General features: G+C 47.5%; 1 long non-coding RNA gene and 1 pseudogene across 1 annotated transcript; both read right to left on the minus strand.

Annotated features, from left to right (window-relative positions):
* Nucleotides 1–342: 342 nt before the first annotated feature.
* LOC127313527 (heme oxygenase 1, chloroplastic-like) lies at nucleotides 343–3112 on the minus strand (annotated as a pseudogene).
* A 1848-nt stretch (nucleotides 3113–4960) lies between these two features.
* LOC127313528 (uncharacterized) lies at nucleotides 4961–5724 on the minus strand. The gene is made up of 2 exons (XR_007859054.1): nucleotides 5368–5724; nucleotides 4961–5176 (listed from the first exon to the last, which is right to left on the minus strand). It is a non-coding gene; the product is annotated as an uncharacterized lncRNA (long non-coding RNA).
* Nucleotides 5725–20918: the final 15194 nt, after the last annotated feature.

The raw sequence follows: 20918 nt of genomic DNA on the forward strand, positions 1-20918 counted from the left end.
ATCGAGTGATTGTTACTGTTAAGATAGTAAAATAATTAAAGATATCCATATTCAAGACGTGCGTTGCATAGGCACGCTTACTAGTATTGACAAAATCAGCAACTCTGTCAAACAAAAGTAGAAAGAGATGAGACTAACCCTCGGAGAAAGTAAGGCCCATGGAGCTGGAGCTTGTGCACAAGCCCATGCTTCCGCAGACCAGGAGCAAAGAAAAGTAATGGATCGAGAAGAACAAAAGGCCCAGGCATATGCAGTGAAAGGATTATTTGAATATGAAAATTTGATTGCTAGGCAGTTCAGGTCCATAGGAACATGTTTCTCCCCAGTGCACATACAGGGTTAATATTTGAAATGTTCAGCATAAAGTGGAATGGAGATCGCTATTGGCTCCACTCAGGTGAATACTTGGCGCAGGTCCATGGAATAGGTGAACGACTTCTCGGTCTCCTCCAGGCAGTGGTTCTTCTCTTCCCGGGACCAGCTCTGAGCAGAAATGTGATTGGGTTAAGACACTGAGACACACACCGGCAGAAAAGAAAATGGGGGCACGAAAACAAAGCTCTTGGACTTACAGAAGCAACTTGGTTAAGTTTGGTGCGGACATCCTGCAACAGCTGGGACAGGGTGCCTTCCCACTTGTAAAATTCCAGCTCTTTCTTGTTCAGAAGCTTCTCAGCAATCTGAAACGAAAAGAGGGCATGAGCACTAGGTTAAATGAAGGATCAGGTAATTCTCCCTCACGCCACACTGACAGATTACAGGCTGCACGGAACTGCTGCACACACGACAAATCCTTGTCTGATTCTTGTACATGCAAGGTCTGATGGTGCGCTGCACTTTGAAGCAAGATGAGAATGGTTCGATATTGTTGTCGTACAGGAATCGGATGGAATCTATCGTACGTGTAGCAGAGTTCATACACTAAGGGGTTGTTTGGTTTCTACCCACATTTTGCCAAGCCAAAGTTTGGCAATTTGGTATATGTTTGGTTCTTATCACACTTTAAAGCTGCCACATTTTACTTTTTATATGGCCCAGCTATCATAGAGTGTATTTTTTGCCAACTTTTACCACACTTTGTGGTAGTTTGTGGCTGCCACACTTGCCAAAGTTAGACTTGGCAAAGTGCGGCTGGGAACTAAACAGGCCCTAAGTAAAATACAAGGATTCATGTTCCACAACGAAATGGCCAGCTATAGAATGAATGCAGAAGTATTTACATAGAACAAGAACAATTATACAAACAGATGTGCATATAATGGTGAGTTGGTGACCCTCAAGGCCTCAACTGAGTGCATACAGTAATAACATATTACTATCTTCAGTTGGGATTTCAATCACTAAAATCATAAGATTGAGGTTTAAGAACCAGTGCAAACTTTTTCGCAAAAAAAAAAAGAACCAGTGCAAACAACACCTTGTTAACAACAATATAGAAGCCATTCAAACACACACTATTAGATATCGCGTGAACGTTTTGGTATAAGGTTCCGTGCTGAAAATAGTACCTTTGTGCCGATCATTCGACCTCCAGAAAAGTGAGCGAAGTACACATTATAGAAGTGACAGATAAATGCTTGGGTGTCCTTCTCAGACAACCCTTCTAGATAGGAAGCATATGCAGTGCCAGGAGCAGATGGTTCTGGAATTTTGTGACCTTGTTCGCTGAACCATTTCAGATCTTTATTCAGTGCCTTTGATCTCTCTAACCCAGTATTACGAAACTCCGCATCTGAAAGACATATAGAAAACTAAAATGTTAATTAGCAGTATCTAGCCAATAATGATGAAAGAACTGTTCCAGCCCCTTCCTAGGTAACTATAAATTACGGCAGAAACGGGTTATAGATAACATGTCAGGGAACCACTATGAGATTTCAGTAATTACGACATTTATTGTTCCAAGCAGGATAAACTAGTCCATTGAGCTAAAACTTTCCAGTTCTAACTGAGTGACCACACAGTTCTAGTGTTGAAAAATCCATTGATTAATCCGTACTCGTTGGGCGATTGATAAGCCGCTTTACCTAATTAATCGTTAATCGTCAGCCGACCGAGTAGTAGCCGATGAACAATTTCCTTGACAGTGTTGTTAATATAACTATGCAGCTAAAGGTCTCTATTGTTTGGTCACAAATTAGTTGTTGCATAATCCATCTAGGGTTTTGTCCCTCTCGTTGGCGATGCTGCCGGTCCACTCCGTCTCCAGTGGTATTGGGATCTTGGAGGCGTGGCGGACCGCGGCCTCTCGCAGGCAGAAAGGTTTCAGTTCTTCGTTTAGTTTGTTTTCATTGTCTGGGATGATGAGACGGCGGCTACATCCTGAAGTTAGAATAAGGTCCTTCTCGCCCCATCCTCGCTCTAGTGGTGCGTCTAGCACCGCGGAGGGCGGGTGGAGTCGTGTGTCTGGCTGATCTTCTAGGATCTGGTCGGTTTTTGTGTTCGATGGTATAGTTTCAGTTCAGTCTCTTTCGATCTACGGTTATCATCGTTGGAAATGGTTGTTGCTCTGGTGCGCTGGTCTTTTAGGACCTTAGCACGACGACTTTCCGTCTATTTATTACAACAAATTCTACTACGACAAGCTCCAATAAAGGAAGGACGATGATGGCGGTGCGCCTTTGGCTTGCGCTAGTATCTATTGTCGTGATTCAGTGAATTTATTTGTAATTTTTTATTATTTTTAGATTTTTTGTATTGATGATTATTAATAGATTAGTGGAATTTTCGAGAGAAAAAAAGGCAGGGAACACCAATTGCGAGGGTTTGCAATCACTCACAGCAGGGGACGACGGGGCGATCGACGATGGTCTCGAGCATCTGGAAGACGAGCTTGCTGTCAACGAGGAACTGCAGGTAGCCCTCGACGGTAGGCTCCCGCACATTGACTGGCAGTTTATCGGGCTCCTTCTCCCCTCCCTTGGCCTGGTCCTTGGTGTGCATCCGCACCGCGACAGCCTTCATTTCCTCCACAAAGGTCTTCTTCCCTTCCTCCCCCCTCGCCGCGGGAGGCATCTCGGTCGACGACGCCGCCGCGACCATCCTGCTCCACCGAAAATGAAGCACAGTAATCCCCGGCACGGCGCAGGCCGACTGACATGGACAGGCCGCTGCTGTTCCTCCTAGTTTCGGGAACGGAGAAAGATACGTGCGGAGACCGGAGAGGCGAGGGTGTGTGGGCTGGTTGCTGCTGCGGGCGCCATGGGTTCGGATTGGCGAGGAGTCGTCGACGGTGGCGAAAGGGAAGTGCGTGGGGCGGTTGCGAGATACTGTCGCGGGCGCCATGGGATGGAGTTGGGAGGTTTCTCTTATAGTGCTAGGTTTCGTGCCGGGAAGGCAGCGCATGTGACGCCGTGGGAGGAGCGGAGTGCGGTGCTGACGGGACGGTAGCGAGGACATTGGAGCGCGAGCGCACGGAGGAGGGAGTGCGGCGTTGACGCGAGCTCACGGAGGAGACGGTGGAGGGAGAGCGTGAGCGCTGTAACGTCGGCGGGATGGCCGGGAATACAATACTGGGAGGGAGTACTTGATTATTCACCACCGTTACGTTGGGGAGTGGATCGGATCGATCGGCAACAATGGCGTAAGGGCGTTGAGGGTGAGGCACTCTTCCGCTCTCAGGGAAGACGAAGGGATTGTCTTTGTTTAACGCGAGATGACAGGAAGGCCACGAGGGCGAGGCTCTCTTCCCGGGAAGACGATGGATTTCTCTTCTTTTGTTTGTGATGACTTGACGATCGAGGTTTCTGTTGGCGATTTACACAGCCTTTGTCGAAACTATAGCACCTTCGGTCAAACTATTTCACTCATTTAACCCTTTTATGTGGCGCTCCTCACATCGATGTCACACCTCATTGTGTGGCGCCCTGTGCCAGCGGCGCCACTCTCTTAGCTGACGTGGCGTCCTCGACGCTGAGCTGTTGGCCGATCTGACGTGGCAGGATGTGTGGCGCCGGTGAAACTATGGCGCCGCTCGGAAGGGCGCCACACATCCACTTATGTGTCGTGCCCGCGCCCGCCCCCAGTCCGACCCAGCCTTCTTTCTTTCTCTGCTTCGCGTCAAGAAAAGGAGGCGGCCGGCGGTTCCTCCTCCTCCCCCCTCTCCCCCCACCAAATCCACCACCAAATCATCAGATCTGTCCGGCCAATCTCTTCTCCATCCATTTCTCAAGGTAATCCCTTCGAATCTTTTTCATTCATCCACTAATTCCATAGATCTTGCTAGATTTGGACATGAACCCTAGACATGGAATTTTTTTTGTGGACTCTATATTGTAGTGTATGTGTTGAAATTCGTAGCCTCATGTATGCATGTGTTTGAACCATAGATTTGTTGAAATCTAGATATGAAATTTCACATGTATGTGTTGAAACCCTATGTATGTATGTGTTGAAATGTGTAATATTTGCCTAGCAAATGCATTCAAATGTGTTACATATGCCTAGTATTTGTGATGGAATAATTCATATTTGTTAGGAATGGCTCATAATATGGTGTTTTATGTAAACATGTAGGATGGTGTAAACATCCACTCCTCCAAAGAAACCCTAGCCGCCACAAAGCTCGACCGTAGCGCCGTCGAGTGTTCCTGCGACGCATCCAGGCCCGCGAGGAAGTCCATGGCCGGTCCTGGTGGCCGGCGAGGCGGTCGAGGCCGCGGCCCTGGGCGCTAGGGGTGGACACAAAGCTTGAGGCTCGAGGTTCGGCTCGGGCTCGACAAGGCTTGGCTCGGGCTCGGCTCGACTCGAAGGGCACACAAGCCAAGCCTAAACCTTCCGATCAAAGCTCGAGGCTCGACAAGCCCGCTCGATGAAGCTCGCAAGCCGGCTCGAAGGCTCGATGCAAAATAACAATTTGGAATTATCCTTACTATTTGGAATTTACACCTGATCAAACTAATGTCATCTGAGTTCACCGATTTTCTACCAGCTAAATTTAGTGTGCATAGAACAAATAAGCAGAAACTGCAAACAGCGACTGAGAATATCATTTCAGTCATAACATATATGGGTATATACATTAATTTAGGCCCAACCCATCTGTAGTACATGGCCGCGTCAGCTACAAGTAGTATTACAGATAATCTTCCAGCAGGTTGTCCTACCGCAGCATAGAAAATCCATTCATGTCATTGAAGAAAATTCTCTATTGTTCTTCTTCCTCGTCCCGCACAGACTATATCAAGAATATGCATACAAACACAGTCAAATCCGTCTACAAATAAACTAAGAATCACTGACCCTATATCAAAAATATGCAGACAACACATGCAAACGATAGAGGGGAACGGGACTGGAAGAAAGTAACAAAAAAAGAAAATAAATAACAGTATTGCATTACAGTTTACACACCAGATCAGACCTTACCTTACCATCCCCGGTGGTGGACTGGTGGTGGAGGGCCGGCGGGGCGGGCGGCGAGCTGACATGCGGAGGGCAGGCGGTCGGAGGGCCGGGAGGCGGAAGGCTGAGTCGGCCGACGGGGCGGCACCCGCCACCGCAGCTAACCCTAGGCGCGCCACGCGCGTCCTAGCTTCCTAGGCGAGGACAGGGGGAGGTAGTCGGGGTCGAGGGATCCATTGGAGACTGGACTGGAGAAGGGGCGGCGGCGGCCGACGTTGGTGGTGGAGGCCGGCGAGGGTGGCGGCGCCGGCATTGTTCCCCTAGGCTCGGCCCTAAGCGAGCGTGCGAGAATGATGCAGAGAAAGAGAGGAATCGTTCTTTTTTTTTGACGTGGAGAATCGTTCTCTCAGCAGGAGAAAATTTCCAATTTTCATGGTGGGGTATTTTTGGTGGCCGGCTCGTGAGCTCGACGAGCCGAGCCACGAGCCCTCCGAGCCGAGCCTCGAGCCCCCTTTTTAGTCTTTTATTTGCAGCAAGCCAAGCCTAGGCTCGGCTCGAAACTGTCAAGCCTCAACGAGCCGAGCCTCGAGCTGGCTCGGCTCGGCTCGATTCCACCCCTACTGGGCGCCCCCGAGGCCGGGGAAGGGGCCGCCGTGGTGGAGCAGCAACGGCCCCACGCTCACCGTCACCTGCACCCTCCTCGTCTTCGCATGACGACTGATGACCCACAAGTATAGCGGATCGCAACAGTCTTCACGGGAAGTAAAACCCAATTTATTGATTCGACACAAGGGGAGCCAAAGAATATTTGTAAGCCTTAACAACGGAGTTGTCAATTCAGCTGCACCTGGAAACAGACTTGCTCGCAAGAGTTTTAGCAACAGTTGTATAGCAGTAGCAGTAGTGAAATGTCAGCAGCAGTGTAACAAAGACAGCAGTAGTGATTATAGTAAACAGCAGGATTAAAATACTGTAAGCACAGGGATGGATGAACGGGTGTTGCATGGATGAGAGAAACTCAGGTAACAATCAAGGTAGGGCATTTGCAGATTGTAATAAAGCAGTATCCAAGTACTAAACAATGCATAGGCATGTGTTCCATATTTAGTCGTACGTGCTCGCAATGAGAAACTTGTACAACATCTTTTGTCCTACCAGCCGGTGGCAGCCGGGCCTCTATTGAATTTACTGGAAATTAAGGTACTCCTTTTAATAGAGCACCGAAGCAAAGCATTAACACTCCGTGAACACATGTGATCCTCACATCACCGCCTTCCCCTCCGGTTGTCCCAATTTCTGTCACTTTGGGGCCTCGGGTTCCGGAAAGCAATATGTGTATACAACTTGCAGGTAAGATCATAAAATAATGAATATCATCATGAAACAATAACATGTTCAGATCTGAGATCATGGCACTCGGGTCCTAGTGACAAGCATTAAGCATAACAAGTTGCAACAATATCATCAAAGTACCAATTACGGACACTAGGCACTATGCCCTAACAATCTTATGCTATTACATGACCAATCTCATCCAATCCCTACCATCCCCTTCAGCCTACAGCTGGGGAATTTCTCACACATGGATGGGGAAACATGGTTGGTCGATGGAGAGGCGTCGGTGGTGATGATGGCGATGATCTCCTCCAATTCCCCGTCCCGGTGGAGTGCCAGAACGGAGTTTCTGGTCCCGAGACGGAGTTTCGCGATGGCGGCGGTGTTCTGGATGGCTTATGGCGATTTCGTCTAACCCCCGTGCGTTTTTAGGTCGAAGCCTTTAAGTAGTCGAAAGGGGGGCACCTGGGGCTGCCCGAGGCGCCGCCACCATAGGCCGACGCGGCCCAGGGGCCTGCCGCACCGCCTGGTGGGGTGGCCGCCTCGTGGCCCCCCTCCTTCTGGTCTTCTGGCTCCGTCCCTCTTCTATGAAAATAGGCCCTTTGGAATAAATTCCGGGGATTTTCCTGAAAGTTGAGTTTCTGCACAAAAACGAGACACCAGGGCTATTCTGCTGAAAACAGCGTTAGTCCGTGTTAGTTGTATCCAAAATACACAAATTAGAGGCAAAACAATAGCAAAAGTGTTCGGGAAAGTAGATACGTTTTGGACGTATCAACGACCGCTGCTTCGAGTTCCTCCTCCGCATCGACAACGACCCACTCGGCATCAAGTGGCTCCCGGATAAGTTCGTCGATGGCGTCGAGCCGGCGCATTTGCAGCCGCGGGAGGCCAGCTGCAACTTCTGCCGCTGGCCCGTGGAGGTCCTGTTCGACGGGCAGGGCAAGATGTACCTGCACACGGGGTGGGACAAGTTCGCCTGTGACCTCGCGCTCGAGCCCGGCTGCCAGCTCACCTTCCTCTACGAGGGGGACGGCGAGATGATCGTCAAGGTGTTCGACGACACAGCCTGCCACAGGCACTACCACACCGGCGAATCCGGCTCGGACACCGATAGTAAGAACTTAGAGTGTTGTGAACTCTATCTTCATTGCTACGTGTTGTTTGAATTCTATCTTAAATTGTATGAAACTATGTGCTACGATGTTAGCTATGATGATGTTATGTGTATGATGTGTGTATGAAATTGCTGTTGATATGAGAAGTCACTTGCCAAGGCAGTTTTCTTGATTTTTATACCCAAGTCAGTGTGTGGCGCCGATGACATGGGCGCCACACTTGACAGTGTGGCGCCGACTGAAAGAACATTTCCCGCCCTTTTGGGTTTTGTGTGTTTGATGTCAACACTATGTATATTTTTATGTGTGTTGATGTAGACAGGTACAAGCTATCAAGAAATATGTTGGATCGGTGAATTGGTATAACTATTCTGAAGTTCTGCAGGTTTTTCTGTCTCTGGCGGAAGTTCCGGCCCCAGCAGGCGGAAGTTCCGCCCTGGCTTGTTCAGCAGAAGCTCCTCAGCGCCGTCTGTGCTCAGCTTTTTCCTTCCTGACCGGAAGTTCCGGTGGAGTTGGTCGGAAGTCCCGCCCAGCGGAACTTCCGCCCAACTTCCGGACAAGTTCCGGAATTCCGTGTTTGTGGCTCAGTATAGTCCAGTAAGGTTTTCGCAAGATTCCGGAACTTGGCCGGAACTTCCGGTCACCGGAAGTTCCGCCCAAGTTCCGCCCCATCTTTTGTTGTGCAGGGCTTTTATCGAAGGCGGAAGTTCCGGCCCTATTGGCCGGTACTTCCGCTGGTAGCCGGAACTTCCGGCCATCCTGGCCGGAACTTCCGGTGTAAGTGGAATTCGTCCCCAACGGTTAGATCTGAGAGCTCCAATCATATAAATAGGTTTCTTCTCCAAAGGGACAAGTTGCTCAATCATTGCAAGAAAAATCTGCCAAGCTTCACCACCATTAGAGCCACCTCAAGAACACAAGATTTGCAAGACCTCCTTCCTCCCCCAACCAAAGCTCTTGATCTTTGGAGATTCGAAGGAGAAGACACCGATCTACATCCTCACCGAAGCGTTCTTCATTTCCCCCTCTCTTGTTTGAGGGATCTCATGCTAGTGTTCCTATTTGGTTCCCTAGTTGATTTGTGTTGATGTATTGTTGTTGATTGTTGTGTTGTAACAGATTTGGGAGCCTCCAATTTGGTTGTGGATGTGTGCCCCAATAACCTTGTAAAGGCCCGGTTTCCGCCTCGAGGAAATCCCTTAGTGGAAGTGGGCTAGGCCTTCGTGGCGTTGCTCACCGGAGATCTGAGTGAAGCCTTCGTGGCTGTTGGTTTGGCTTTCGTAGCAACCACACTCCTCCAAACGTAGACGTACCTTCTTGCAAAGGAAGGGAACTACGGGAATCATCTCCGTGTCATCGCGTGCTCCACTCTCGGTTACCTCTATCCTATTCTATCTCTTATATTGCTTAGCTATATCTTGCTTAGTTGTTAGCCTTGTCATATAGGTAAATTCACTTAGTTGCATATCTAGAGAATTTACCTTTTGTGTCAAGCCTAAATTGAAAAAGAACTAAAAATTTGGTTAGCACCTATTCACCCCCCCCCCCTCTAGGTGCGGCATACGATCCTTTCAATTGGTATCAGAGCCTCGGCTCTTATTTCGGGCTTAACCGCCTAAGAGTATGCCGGATGATGGACCTTCGGAAGGGGAGGCTAGGTCGGTCACCATGGATGATATCAACTCGTTGAAGTCATCCATGGATGCTCAAATGGAAAGCATGAGAAAAATGATTTCCAAGCTTTTGGCTCCTCCCCGTCCCGTGGCTCCCACCATAGAGGTTAATATCACGGATGCGGTTGTAGAGGGTGATACTTCGGTATTACCTTCCGCTACCACACCCATGGATGGTGATAACTTAAACACTATCAAACCCCCCATTGCATCTCCCAAGGGAACTAGTGGAAGTGAGAGCTACAATCGAGTACCTCCACCTTTCCAATCACCCGATATACCGGTTCCCCATCCTCATATAAACATCCGGGGCGACCCACCTAAGTTTTCAGTTAATGATTACGATACTTGGCAATTTGAGTTTAGCTCTCATGTTCGCAGTGCCTCCAATGAACTTTGGAGAATCATCGAGGAAGGCTTCAATCCTTACAACCCCAAGAAGTTGACTAGAAGAGAAGCGGTTGATAGTCAACTCAACAACACCGCCTTGCACATGATTCAAACTGCTGTGGGGACAAAGGAGTTGTCTCGTGTTCGGCATTTCACCACCGCCAAGGATGCTTGGGATGCTTTGGCCGCGAGTTGCATTGGAAGTGAGAGCACAAGAAGGAACAAGTATAATGCTCTTCGGAATAAAGCCGAAGGATTCATGAGGCTTCCGGATGAAGATCATGAAGACATGTATGGAAGACTTCTCACCGTTGCCGACGCCTTCCGGAATGTTGGAGCCTCTCACATTAATGACTCTTGGATCAAGGAGAAGTACATTGAGTGCATGATGCCGTTCGAGCCTATTGATGTCAAGACTCTTGTCGGAAGAGAATGCTATGCCTCTCTCACCTCTCAACAAGCCGTGCACGAGATGCAAGCTCTCAAGGTGCTTGAGCAAAACTCTCATGATTCCCGCAATCGTGCCATTGGGATGACAAAAGGGTCCAACCTTGCCTTGGTGGTCAACCCCGTGCAAGAAGTGATTCCTCGAGAATCTTATAGGGCATCTTGGAGCATGACCTATCCGAAAGACTTGGAACACCACTACCATGACCACATGGCATTCCATGCAAACACCTTTTGGATTGATCCTTCCAAGGCCAAGGAGGACAACATCAAGAGAAACAACTCAAGGGGTCCCTCAAGCTCGGGCCCAAGAACAAGATCTTGCTACAATTGCAATGACAAGCGCCATTTCATTGCCGATTGTCCCTATGAGAATAGGGAGACTCATGGTGGAAGGCTCATCCCCAAGGACAAGAGCAAAGACTCAAAGGGCAAATATTCAAAGCCCCCCAACAAGAAATTCTATAACAAGAACAAGAAGGGCAAGAGGCCCTCAAGGATTGTGCTAGTGGCTAATGAAGAATACTCTTCCGATGAGATTGCAAGTGCTAGTGATGATGAAGAGGAAAGCTCAAGAGAAGTGGCGGCCATTGTCACCACCAACATTCCCTCTTCCTCTCTCTTTGATTCACCCAATGAGAACCCTCAACGCAAGAATGCACATTGCTTCATGGAAAGGTCCACCTTGGACACATCTATTGTGCTATCAACTCAAGAAGAGTATACCTCCGGAGATGAAGATGTTGATGATGAAGAAGATGCAACCTCAAATGGATTGGTTGCCCTTGCCTCCCTCTCTACTAACTCTTCACCAACAAGTGAATCTCCCAATGAGGTCATTCATGTGGAGGAAGAAAGTTGCCTCATGGCTAAATCTTCCGAGGTATCATCTCCTAACCCCTCAATGCCTAACATTTCTAATGATCTAGGGGTTGACCCCGCTAGTCTAAAAGTGAAACAAGAAATGCTAGAGTTTGATAATTTCATTAGTAACCTACAAGGTAACACTAAGAAGCATGTTTCAAGTCTCATGGTACGTATGGCTCAACTAAATGATACTCTTGAGAAAAAGTGCCAAATAGAGAGAGAAGACTCTCTAGAAATACATGCTCTTAAAAATGCTCTTGAGGAATGTCAAGAAACTATAGCATCTCTTGAAGAGAAGCTAGAAAATCTTGAAGAACCTCAAGATAAACTTAACAATCTCACTAAAGCTAGAGATCTTGCTAGAGCTAAGACTAAAGTGCTTATAAAGGAAAAGGCCAAATTTGGTGTTGATCATGAGAAACTTGTGAAGGATCTAGATGAACTAGACAAGGCTCACAAAGCCTTGAAGAGTGAATACTCTCTCCTCTCCGAGTCTTATGAGCAACTTCAAATTAGGCTTGCTTCATATGACATACCTAGTACCTCTACTCCTTCATGTGATCATGCAAATATTATTGAGGAAAATGCTAGGTTGAAGGATGAACTTGCTAAGGCCTCCTCTCCCCAAAGTAAACTTTCCTTGGATGATCTTTTGAGTAAGCAAAGGTCAAACAATGGGAAGGAGGGACTTGGTTATAATACCAAGGCTAAAAAGGCAAACAAGAAAAAGACCAAGCCCGCACATGAGAAAGCTAATGGTGAAACCCGAAAGGGCAAAACCATTAATGATGATGGTGCGGGAATAGATAACCCTCACTATGTTCTCTTTAAAGATTATTACGGTGATGTTTATGCTAAATATGTTGGTCCATATGATGGTTATGTTGCTTGGTCTATTTGGGTTCCAAAGACCCTTGTTGCTAACAAAAGAGGACCCATTGAAAAATGGGTACCTAAATCCAAGAATTGATCTCATGTAGGACTATGCCGCCGGAGGTTCAAAATGGGTACTTGATAGTGGATGTACAAGTCATATGACCGGCGGCAAGAACCTCGTCAAGGAGTTGAGGCCCAACATAAATCATATCACCGTCTCCTTTGGCGATAATTCTACATCCGAGGTATTGGGTTTTGGCAAGGTTGTGGTTGCACACAACACTACTCTTGTGGATGTCATGCTTGTCAAAACCCTTGGTTACAATTTGCTTTCCGTTTCCGCCCTTGGCAAGATGGGTTTCGCCGTCTTTATTGATAATGATATTGTGGTCCTCTTGTGGAGCAAGACTCTAAAAGTCGCATTCGTTGGGTATCGCGAACACAACTTGTATGTGGTGGACTTTTCGGGGGCCACTACGACAAGTGCGATGTGCCTATTCAGAAAGGTGGACGTGGGTTGGTTGTGGCATCGCCGCCTAGCCCATGTCAACATGAGAACTTTGCAAAGTCTTCACAAGGGGAACCATATTGTGGGACTAATGGAAAATGTGTCTTTTGCCAAAGATCGTGTTTGTAGGGCTTGTGTTGAAGGCAAAATGCATGACTCTCCGCACCCAAGCAAGACCATCATCTCTTCCAAGAGGATCTTGGAGCTCCTTCATGTGGATCTCTTTGGTCCCGTTACTCATGCAAGTCTTGGTGCGAAGAAACATTGCTTGGTGATTGTCGATGACTACTCAAGATACACTTGGGTCTACTTTCTCAAGACGAAAGATGAGACTCAACAAATATTCATTGACTTTGCTACCGAGGTGCAACGCCAACACAACCTCCTCATTATGGCAATAAGAAGTGACAACGGCTCCGAGTTCAAGAACTACACACTCAATGATTTTCTTAGTGATGAGGGGATTCGTCATCAATATTCCGCTGCTTACACCCCTCAACAAAATGGTGTTGCGAAGAGGAAGAACCGGACTCTTATGGATATGGCAAGGTCTATGATGGCGGAGTATAAATCCCGCTATAACTTTTGGGCCGAAGCCATCTCCACCGCTTGTCACTCCTCCAACCGGCTCTATCTCCGCAAGGGCTTGAACAAGACTCCATATGAAATACTCACCGGGAACAAGCCTAATATCTCATACTTCAAGGTGTTCGGGTGTAAGTGTTTCTACAAAATCAAAGGGGTTCGTTTATCTAAATTTGCTCCTAAAGCTTTGGAGGGTATATTTGTTGGTTACGGTGCCGAGTCTCACACTTATAGAATCTTTGATATAGCCTCCGGGATTATCATTGAATCTTGTAGTGTGAGGTTCGAAGAAAATGATGGCTCCCAAGTGGGGCAAGTTGATGTATGTGCAGGTGATGAAATACCTCAAGATGCCATAGTAAGAATGGGTGTGGGATTTTTCCGCCCCATTGAGGGACACGGTGTGGCGTCTCGGGAAGGACTATGCTCTACCACGGTGGAGCCCTCATCTTCTCAACATCAACAAACCCCATCAAGTGAAGCAAATGATGCACCAACCCAAGAACAAGAACAAAACCCTCCCTCTAGTGTGCAATATCAAGGACAAGATCAAGGGCAAGATCAAGGTCAAGATCAACCAAGAATTCATGATGGTTCCGGCGAGTATCCATTTGATATTTGCTCCGCACCAAATGATGTCCAAGATCAAGCACATGATGTTGAGCACTCACAAGAAATTGTAGTTGCTCAAGTTGAAGGTCAAGACGGGGACCCAAATGATCAAGTTGATCAAGTGACACCTCCAAGGCCAAGAAGAAGCAAGGAGGAGATCGAGGCCCGTCGTCTAGAAAGAAGAGAAAGGCAACTTGAGCGTCTTGAACACACACATGACAAGGTTCTTGGTGATGTAAGGGAAAAGGTTTCCACAAGAAGGCAATTGGCTAATTTTAGCAATCATCATGCTTATATCTCCTTAGTGGAACCCAAGAAAGTATTTGAAGCCCTTGAAGATTCGGATTGGATGGAAGCTATGCACGAAGAACTCAACAACTTCAAGCGCAACAAAGTGTGGACCTTAGTAGAGAAGCCAAAGGAGTGCCGCAATGTTATTGGCACTAAATGGATATTCAAGAACAAGCAAGATGAGTTTGGCAATGTTGTGAGGAACAAGGCAAGATTGGTGGCTCAAGGGTTCTCTCAAGTTGAGGGAATTGACTTTGGAGAAACCTATGCTCCCGTGGCTCGCCTTGAGTCCATCCGTATCCTTCTTGCTTATGCATCGCATCATAACTTTAAGTTACAACAAATGGATGTGAAAAGTGCATTTCTTAATGGTCCTTTGCATGAAGAGGTTTATGTTAAGCAACCCCCGGGGTTCGAGGATCTCAACTTCCCTAACCATGTCTACAAGCTTGATAAAGCTCTTTATGGTCTCAAACAAGCTCCTAGAGCTTGGTATGAGCACCTTAAGGAATTATTGGTAGACCGTGGGTTTGATGTTGGGCTAATCGATCCCACTCTTTTTACTAAGAGGGTCAATGGGGAGCTTTTCATTTGCCAATTATATGTTGATGATATTATCTTTGGCTCTACTAACAAAGCTTTCAATGATGAATTCTCAAAGCTTATGACCGATAGGTTTGAGATGTCCATGATGGGAGAGATGAAGTTCTTCCTTGGTTTTGAGATCAAGCAATTGAGAGGAGGAACCTTCATCAACCAAGCAAAATATCTCCAAGACATGCTCAAGAGGTTCAAGATGACCGAGATGAAAGGTGTTGCCACTCCTATGGTTACCAAATGTCATCTTGCACTTGATCCCAATGGTAAAGAGGTGGATCAAAAGGTATATCGCTCCATGATTAGATCCTTGCTTTACCTTTGTGCATCTAGACCGGACATAGTGTTGAGTGTTGGTGTGTGTGCAAGGTATCAAGCTTCTCCTAAGGAGAGCCACATGATAGCTCACAAGAGAATCTTTCGATATTTGGTTGATACCCCAAGATATGGTATTTGGTACCCCAAAGGCTCAAGTTTTATTCTCAATGGATACACCGATGCGGATTGGGCGGGAGACAAGGATGATAGGAAATCAACCTCCGGGGCTTGCCAATTTCTTGGTAGGTCCTTGGTGTGTTGGTCATCTAAGAAGCAAAATTGTATATCTCTCTCCACCGCCGAAGCCGAATATGTTGCCGCCGCAAGTGGATGCACTCAATTGTTATGGATGAGGCAAACTTTAAAGGAATACGGTGTCATTTGTGACAAAGTGCCTCTATTATGTGACAATGAAAGTGCTATCAAGATTGCCTATAATCCGGTGCAACATTCAAGAACGAAGCATATTGAGATTCGGAATCATTTCATTAGGGATCATGTTGCCCGTGGTGATATTGAGCTTATCTATGTTCCTACCAAAGATCAACTTGCCGATATATTCACGAAGCCTCTTGATGAAGCAAGGTTCACTTATTTGAGGAATGAGCTAAATATCATTGATTCAAGGAGTATAGCTTGACCATCTTGCAAACACACCTTCGTCTCAAAACTTTATTTGGTTTAGATGTGGGCATGGAAATAGGGGGAGTGCGGTTTAAATTATTGAGCTATCCCTCCCCCCATAATGCCAACATTAAAGAATTCATTCTCGTTATATCATGTGTTGATATGTGAGCTTAAATGATGAGTATTGGTTTGGACCCAAGATATATCTTCGCGGTGCCATACCATAACACTCATATATGGTGGCCTAGGCCACCGCACTCTTCTTCATGAAGAGTTGGAGTTATTTGGATCTTCATTGGATTTTATTGACATCTCCTTGTTTATGGGAAATCACTCACTTTTGGCCTTCATTTGCATTATTTGCAAAAATGAGTGATCATGTACCATCTCACAGTTTGGCGTATCTGTCCTAAGCCTATCTCATCTAAGCCATATCCTTCACCATCTCCGAGTGCACCTTTGTCCCTGTCAAAAACCTGATCTTGGCATAGTTTCTTGTTTCACCGGAAGTTCCGGTCGTTTCGACCGGTACTTCCGGCTGGTATCGTTTCGCCTGATCAGCCGCTGTTCCAGTCCAGTCTGTGTGGTTTCTGCGGGACCGGAAGTTCCGGCTCCAACGAGTGGAACTTCCGCCCTTAAGTGACCACTATAAAACTGGGCCGAAACAGGGGTGCAGTTCCATCCCCTTCACTTTTCCCCTTTCCAAGATCTATTTGGTGGTGCTCCTTCCCTGTGGCGGCTGCTTCTCCTCCGGCCGGATCTCCCTCCTCCGGCGTTCCCCGCCGGATCGACTCCGTGGATCGGCATCCCCTCCCTCTTCTCCTCCATGGCTCCCCCCGGTTTGTGCCCTCTCCCTCTCTATGTGTGGGTAGACCTCACTAGATGAACTATAGGGCATACTCTAGGCAAAGCTATGGTAGAAATCCTCTAGATGCCTTTCCTCTACTAGATCGTGCTTAGGATGTCGTGGTAATGCGGTTCACTAAGCCATTGCCTCAGATCTGGTGAGAAACTGCCGCTGTTTTCGAACAGCCGGAAGTTCCGGCCCTGGGGCGGAACTTCCGCCGGTTCTCACCGGAACTTCCGGCCTGGCGATTTTTGCTGCTGTTACCCAATATCCTGTGCATGCTCTGGTTTTTGGCCTCCTTGCTTGTGTGCACTCATTCATCATTCCTATCATATTGATTCCTTTCCAGGTGGTTCCAAGAAGAGAGGCAAGGATCATGTGGATGAGGTTGAGGAAGAACTTGAGCAAACCCGACCATCCAAGCTCACCGCTCGTCAGCAAGCTGCTCAGAGGCTCAAGTCACCCGCTGTTCGTGGGAAGAACATCCATGTATCCGTGAAGGGCATGCAATATCTTGAGTACAAGGAGCTCCGTGACATGAACCCTTACCTCACCCCTCGGAGCAATAGGGTTACGGATAAGCGGTTCCACAACAAGACCCAAGAGGAGATATTCTATGAGATCTATATACCATTCAAGAAGGGGGTAGCCCCTCAACATGCCATTGACACCGGGAAGATGGCCGCTACTAAGTACTTTGAAGAAGCCTATGCTATGTGTGGAGAGTTTGGGCTCTATCCCATTATGGAGCTCAACAAGGATTATGATATCGGGTTGATTCAACAATTCTATGCCACCGTCCACTTTGAGCAAGATGAAGCTAGAACATTTCGGTGGATGACTCATGAGAGGCTCCTTGAGTCTAACTTGGCAAAGTTTGGAGCCGCCCTTGGATACCCTCGCTACCCGGGCGTAGATGCAAATGGTTGGAGGTGCCATGATAGTTCATGGGCTCAAACAAGGGAAGTCTTGGAGAACCTCTACATCCCCGGTTGGGGTGTACCGGGCAAGAGTGCGGATCTTCTCCCTACTTGGGACATTATGCTTAGAGTCTACCGGGAAACCATTGGACCAAAGGGTGGCAACCTTGATGAGCTACATCTTTATGAAGTGGATCTAATGGCAAACTCTTTTGCTAAGAAGGGCACCGGTGAGAAACTTGATGTGATGGACTACATCTACCATGAGATGTGGTCATGTGTGATGGAGAAGAAGCTTCCCTCCTATGCTCCGTACATTATGAAGCTCATTGAGGACACTTGGGTTGATACTTGTGAGGCTACACTCCTTCACTCCATTCCTCTCAATCTCACACCCCATGAAGTGAAGTCATTGAGGACCAAGCGCCACAACTCTCCTCTTGAAGATGTTACCCCCATGGATGAGAAGCCACCTAGCTGGGCTTCCAAGCTTGCTCGCCGCATGAGACGGATTTTTTGCCTCACCTCTGCAGTCAACCACCATCAGTATCAGCAGCATGTCGAAGCCAAGAAGTCTAGGGGTCGTCAGAAGAGCATCATGAGGGCTCTTGAGGTGGAAGTGTCTCCTCCCGGATCCGAGGAGAATATCACTCCGGAAGCTGAGTGGGTCTCTCGGCATGGTGTTCCTCTTCCTCCGGATGGCCTTGAGATCGAGTCTCCTCCTCACACTCCTCCCTACCCCGGCGCTTCATCGAACCTCCCTCCCGGCTGGGCTAACGCCGACCCTTGGGGCGTGTAGTTTCTCCTTTTCCTTTTTGGTGCTTTGGTGCCAAATGGGGAGAGTGAGACCTTATTAGGTTGCTCTCCGTTGGGTATTTGCATGGGGGAGTCACAAGCTCGTGTTGGCTTTGGTTTTTATTGCTTGTGATTCTATTTATCATTATGGTGTCGAACTATGTTCTTAGCTATTTGGTTTGTAATCTCTATCTATGTGTTTGGAACCTTATATTTGTGTATGGTAAACTCCGTATGTGAGTCTTCCTTGGTTATCTATGTGTGCATGATCTTATTATCCATATGCTTTTCACTATGTTGTATTGCTAACCCTTGGAAGACGGATGCAAGATATAGGGGGAGCTTCTTATGTACCATTGCTCATATCTAGGGGGAGCTCCTCTATATCTCTCACATTGTTGGTTTACATTATCCATTCCTTGCAAATACTTGTGTTGTCATCAAACACCAAAAAGGGGGAGATTGAAAGAACATTTCCCGCCCTTTTGGGTTTTGTGTGTTTGATGTCAACACTATGTATATTTTTATGTGTGTTGATGTAGACAGGTACAAGCTATCAAGAAATATGTTGGATCGGTGAATTGGTATAACTATTCTGAAGTTCTGCAGGTTTTTCTGTCTCTGGCGGAAGTTCCGGCCCCAGCAGGCGGAAGTTCCGCCCTGGCTTGTTCAGCAGAAGCTCCTCAGCGCCGTCTGTGCTCAGCTTTTTCCTTCCTGACCGGAAGTTCCAGTGGAGTTGGCCGGAAGTTCCGCCCAGCGGAACTTCCGCCCAACTTCCGGACAAGTTCCGGAATTCCGTGTTTGTGGCTCAGTATAGTCCAGTAAGGTTTTCGCAAGATTCCGGAACTTGGCCGGAACTTCCGGTCACCGGAAGTTCCGCCCAAGTTCCGCCCCATCTTTTGTTGTGCAGGGCTTTTATCGAAGGCGGAAGTTCCGGCCCTATTGGCCGGTACTTCCGGTGGTAGCCGGAACTTCCGGCCATCCTGGCCGGAACTTCCGATGTAAGTGGAATTCGTCCCCAACGGTCAGATCTGAGAGCTCCAATCATATAAATAGCTTTCTTCTCCAAAGGGACAAGTTGCTCAATCATTGCAAGAAAAATCTGCCAAGCTTCACCACCATTAGAGCCACCTCAAGAACACAAGATTTGCAAGATCTCCTTCCTCCCCCAACCAAAGCTCTTGATCTTTGGAGATTCGAAGGAGAAGACACCGATCTACATCCTCACCGAAGCGTTCTTCATTTCCCCCTCTCTTGTTTGAGGGATCTCATGCTAGTGTTCCTATTTGGTTCCCTAGTTGATTTGTGTTGATGTATTGTTGTTGATTGTTGTGTTGTAACAGATTTGGGAGCCTCCAATTTGGTTGTGGATGTGTGCCCCAAGAACCTTGTAAAGACCCGGTTTCCGCCTCGAGGAAATCCCTTAGTGGAAGTGGGCTAGGCCTTCGTGGCGTTGCTCACCGGAGATCTGAGTGAAGCCTTCGTGGCTGTTGGTTTGGCTTTCGTAGCAACCACACTCCTCCAAACGTAGACGTACCTTCTTGCAAAGGAAGGGAACTACGGGAATCATCTTCGTGTCATCGCGTGCTCCACTCTCGGTTACCTCTATCCTATTCTATCTCTTATATTGCTTAGCTATATCTTGCTTAGTTGTTAGCCTTGTCATATAGGTAAATTCACTTAGTTGCATATCTAGAGAATTTACCTTTTGTGTCAAGCCTAAATTGAAAAAGAACTAAAAATTTGGTTAGCACCTATTCACCCCCCCCCCCTCTAGGTGCGACATACGATCCTTTCACCGACGACACGGGCGCCACACAGTGCAACTTATATGTCGAAAACATCCAAGGGCTCCGGAAGTCTGGGACTTAGCCGTTTTGGCGAGCCTGTTTATGTGGCGCCGCTGGCATCGGCGCCACACTTCACAGTGTGGCGCCCGTGGCATCGGCGCCACACAAACAGGCTCGCCAAAACGGCTAAGTCCCAGGAGAATTGTCTTACAGTATGTTCTAGGCAATTATAAGTGCATGTGTGGCGCCGATGTGAGCGGCGCCACACATCCTGCCACGTCGGAGCGGCGCACCAGCTCATCGTCGAGGGCGTCACGTCGGCTGGGAGAGTGGCGCCGAAGGCACGGGCGCCACTCAGGCATATGTGGCGCCGATGTGAGGGGCGCCACACAAAAGGGTTAGATGGGTGAAATAGTTTGCCCCGAGGGTCAGTCTGTGCTATAGTTGCAATAAAGGGTTATTTTTGTGTAAATCGCCACGATGGGGAGCTCTTTGTTTAAAGCGACACGGGAGAAGTGTTATGACATGTGGATCCAGGGGTCTAGGGTATGATGTCAGTGGGAGGTGTTTTAGAGCAAGTCCAATAGTATAGCCGGTTGTTGGCTATAAGCAAGTTGCTAAGTCATCTATAGTTAGCATGTAGTCAACATGTACAATAGTTAGCTATAACAATGTAGTACTTTATCAATGTATGACCCACCTTTCACTCTTACAAATTACCTAGGAGCACGTGCTAGAGCTGGCTCTTGCATAAGAGCAAGTATAATAAGTCCTGGTCAGCTGGCTATAAGGATTAAAATAATATATTGTTGTCTAGTTGGAGGAGAGAGAAGAGGAGTGGGCTCTAATGCAAGAGCCAGCTCTAGCACGTGCTTCTAGGCACTTTGTGAGAGTGAATGGTGGATCATGCACTGATAAAGTAGTACAATTATATAGCTCACTATTATACATGTTGGTTATATATTAGCTACAGATGACA

The sequence above is a fragment of the Lolium perenne genome, chromosome 7 (assembly GCF_019359855.2).
Source record: "Lolium perenne isolate Kyuss_39 chromosome 7, Kyuss_2.0, whole genome shotgun sequence".
Lineage (NCBI taxonomy): Eukaryota > Viridiplantae > Streptophyta > Magnoliopsida > Poales > Poaceae > Lolium > Lolium perenne.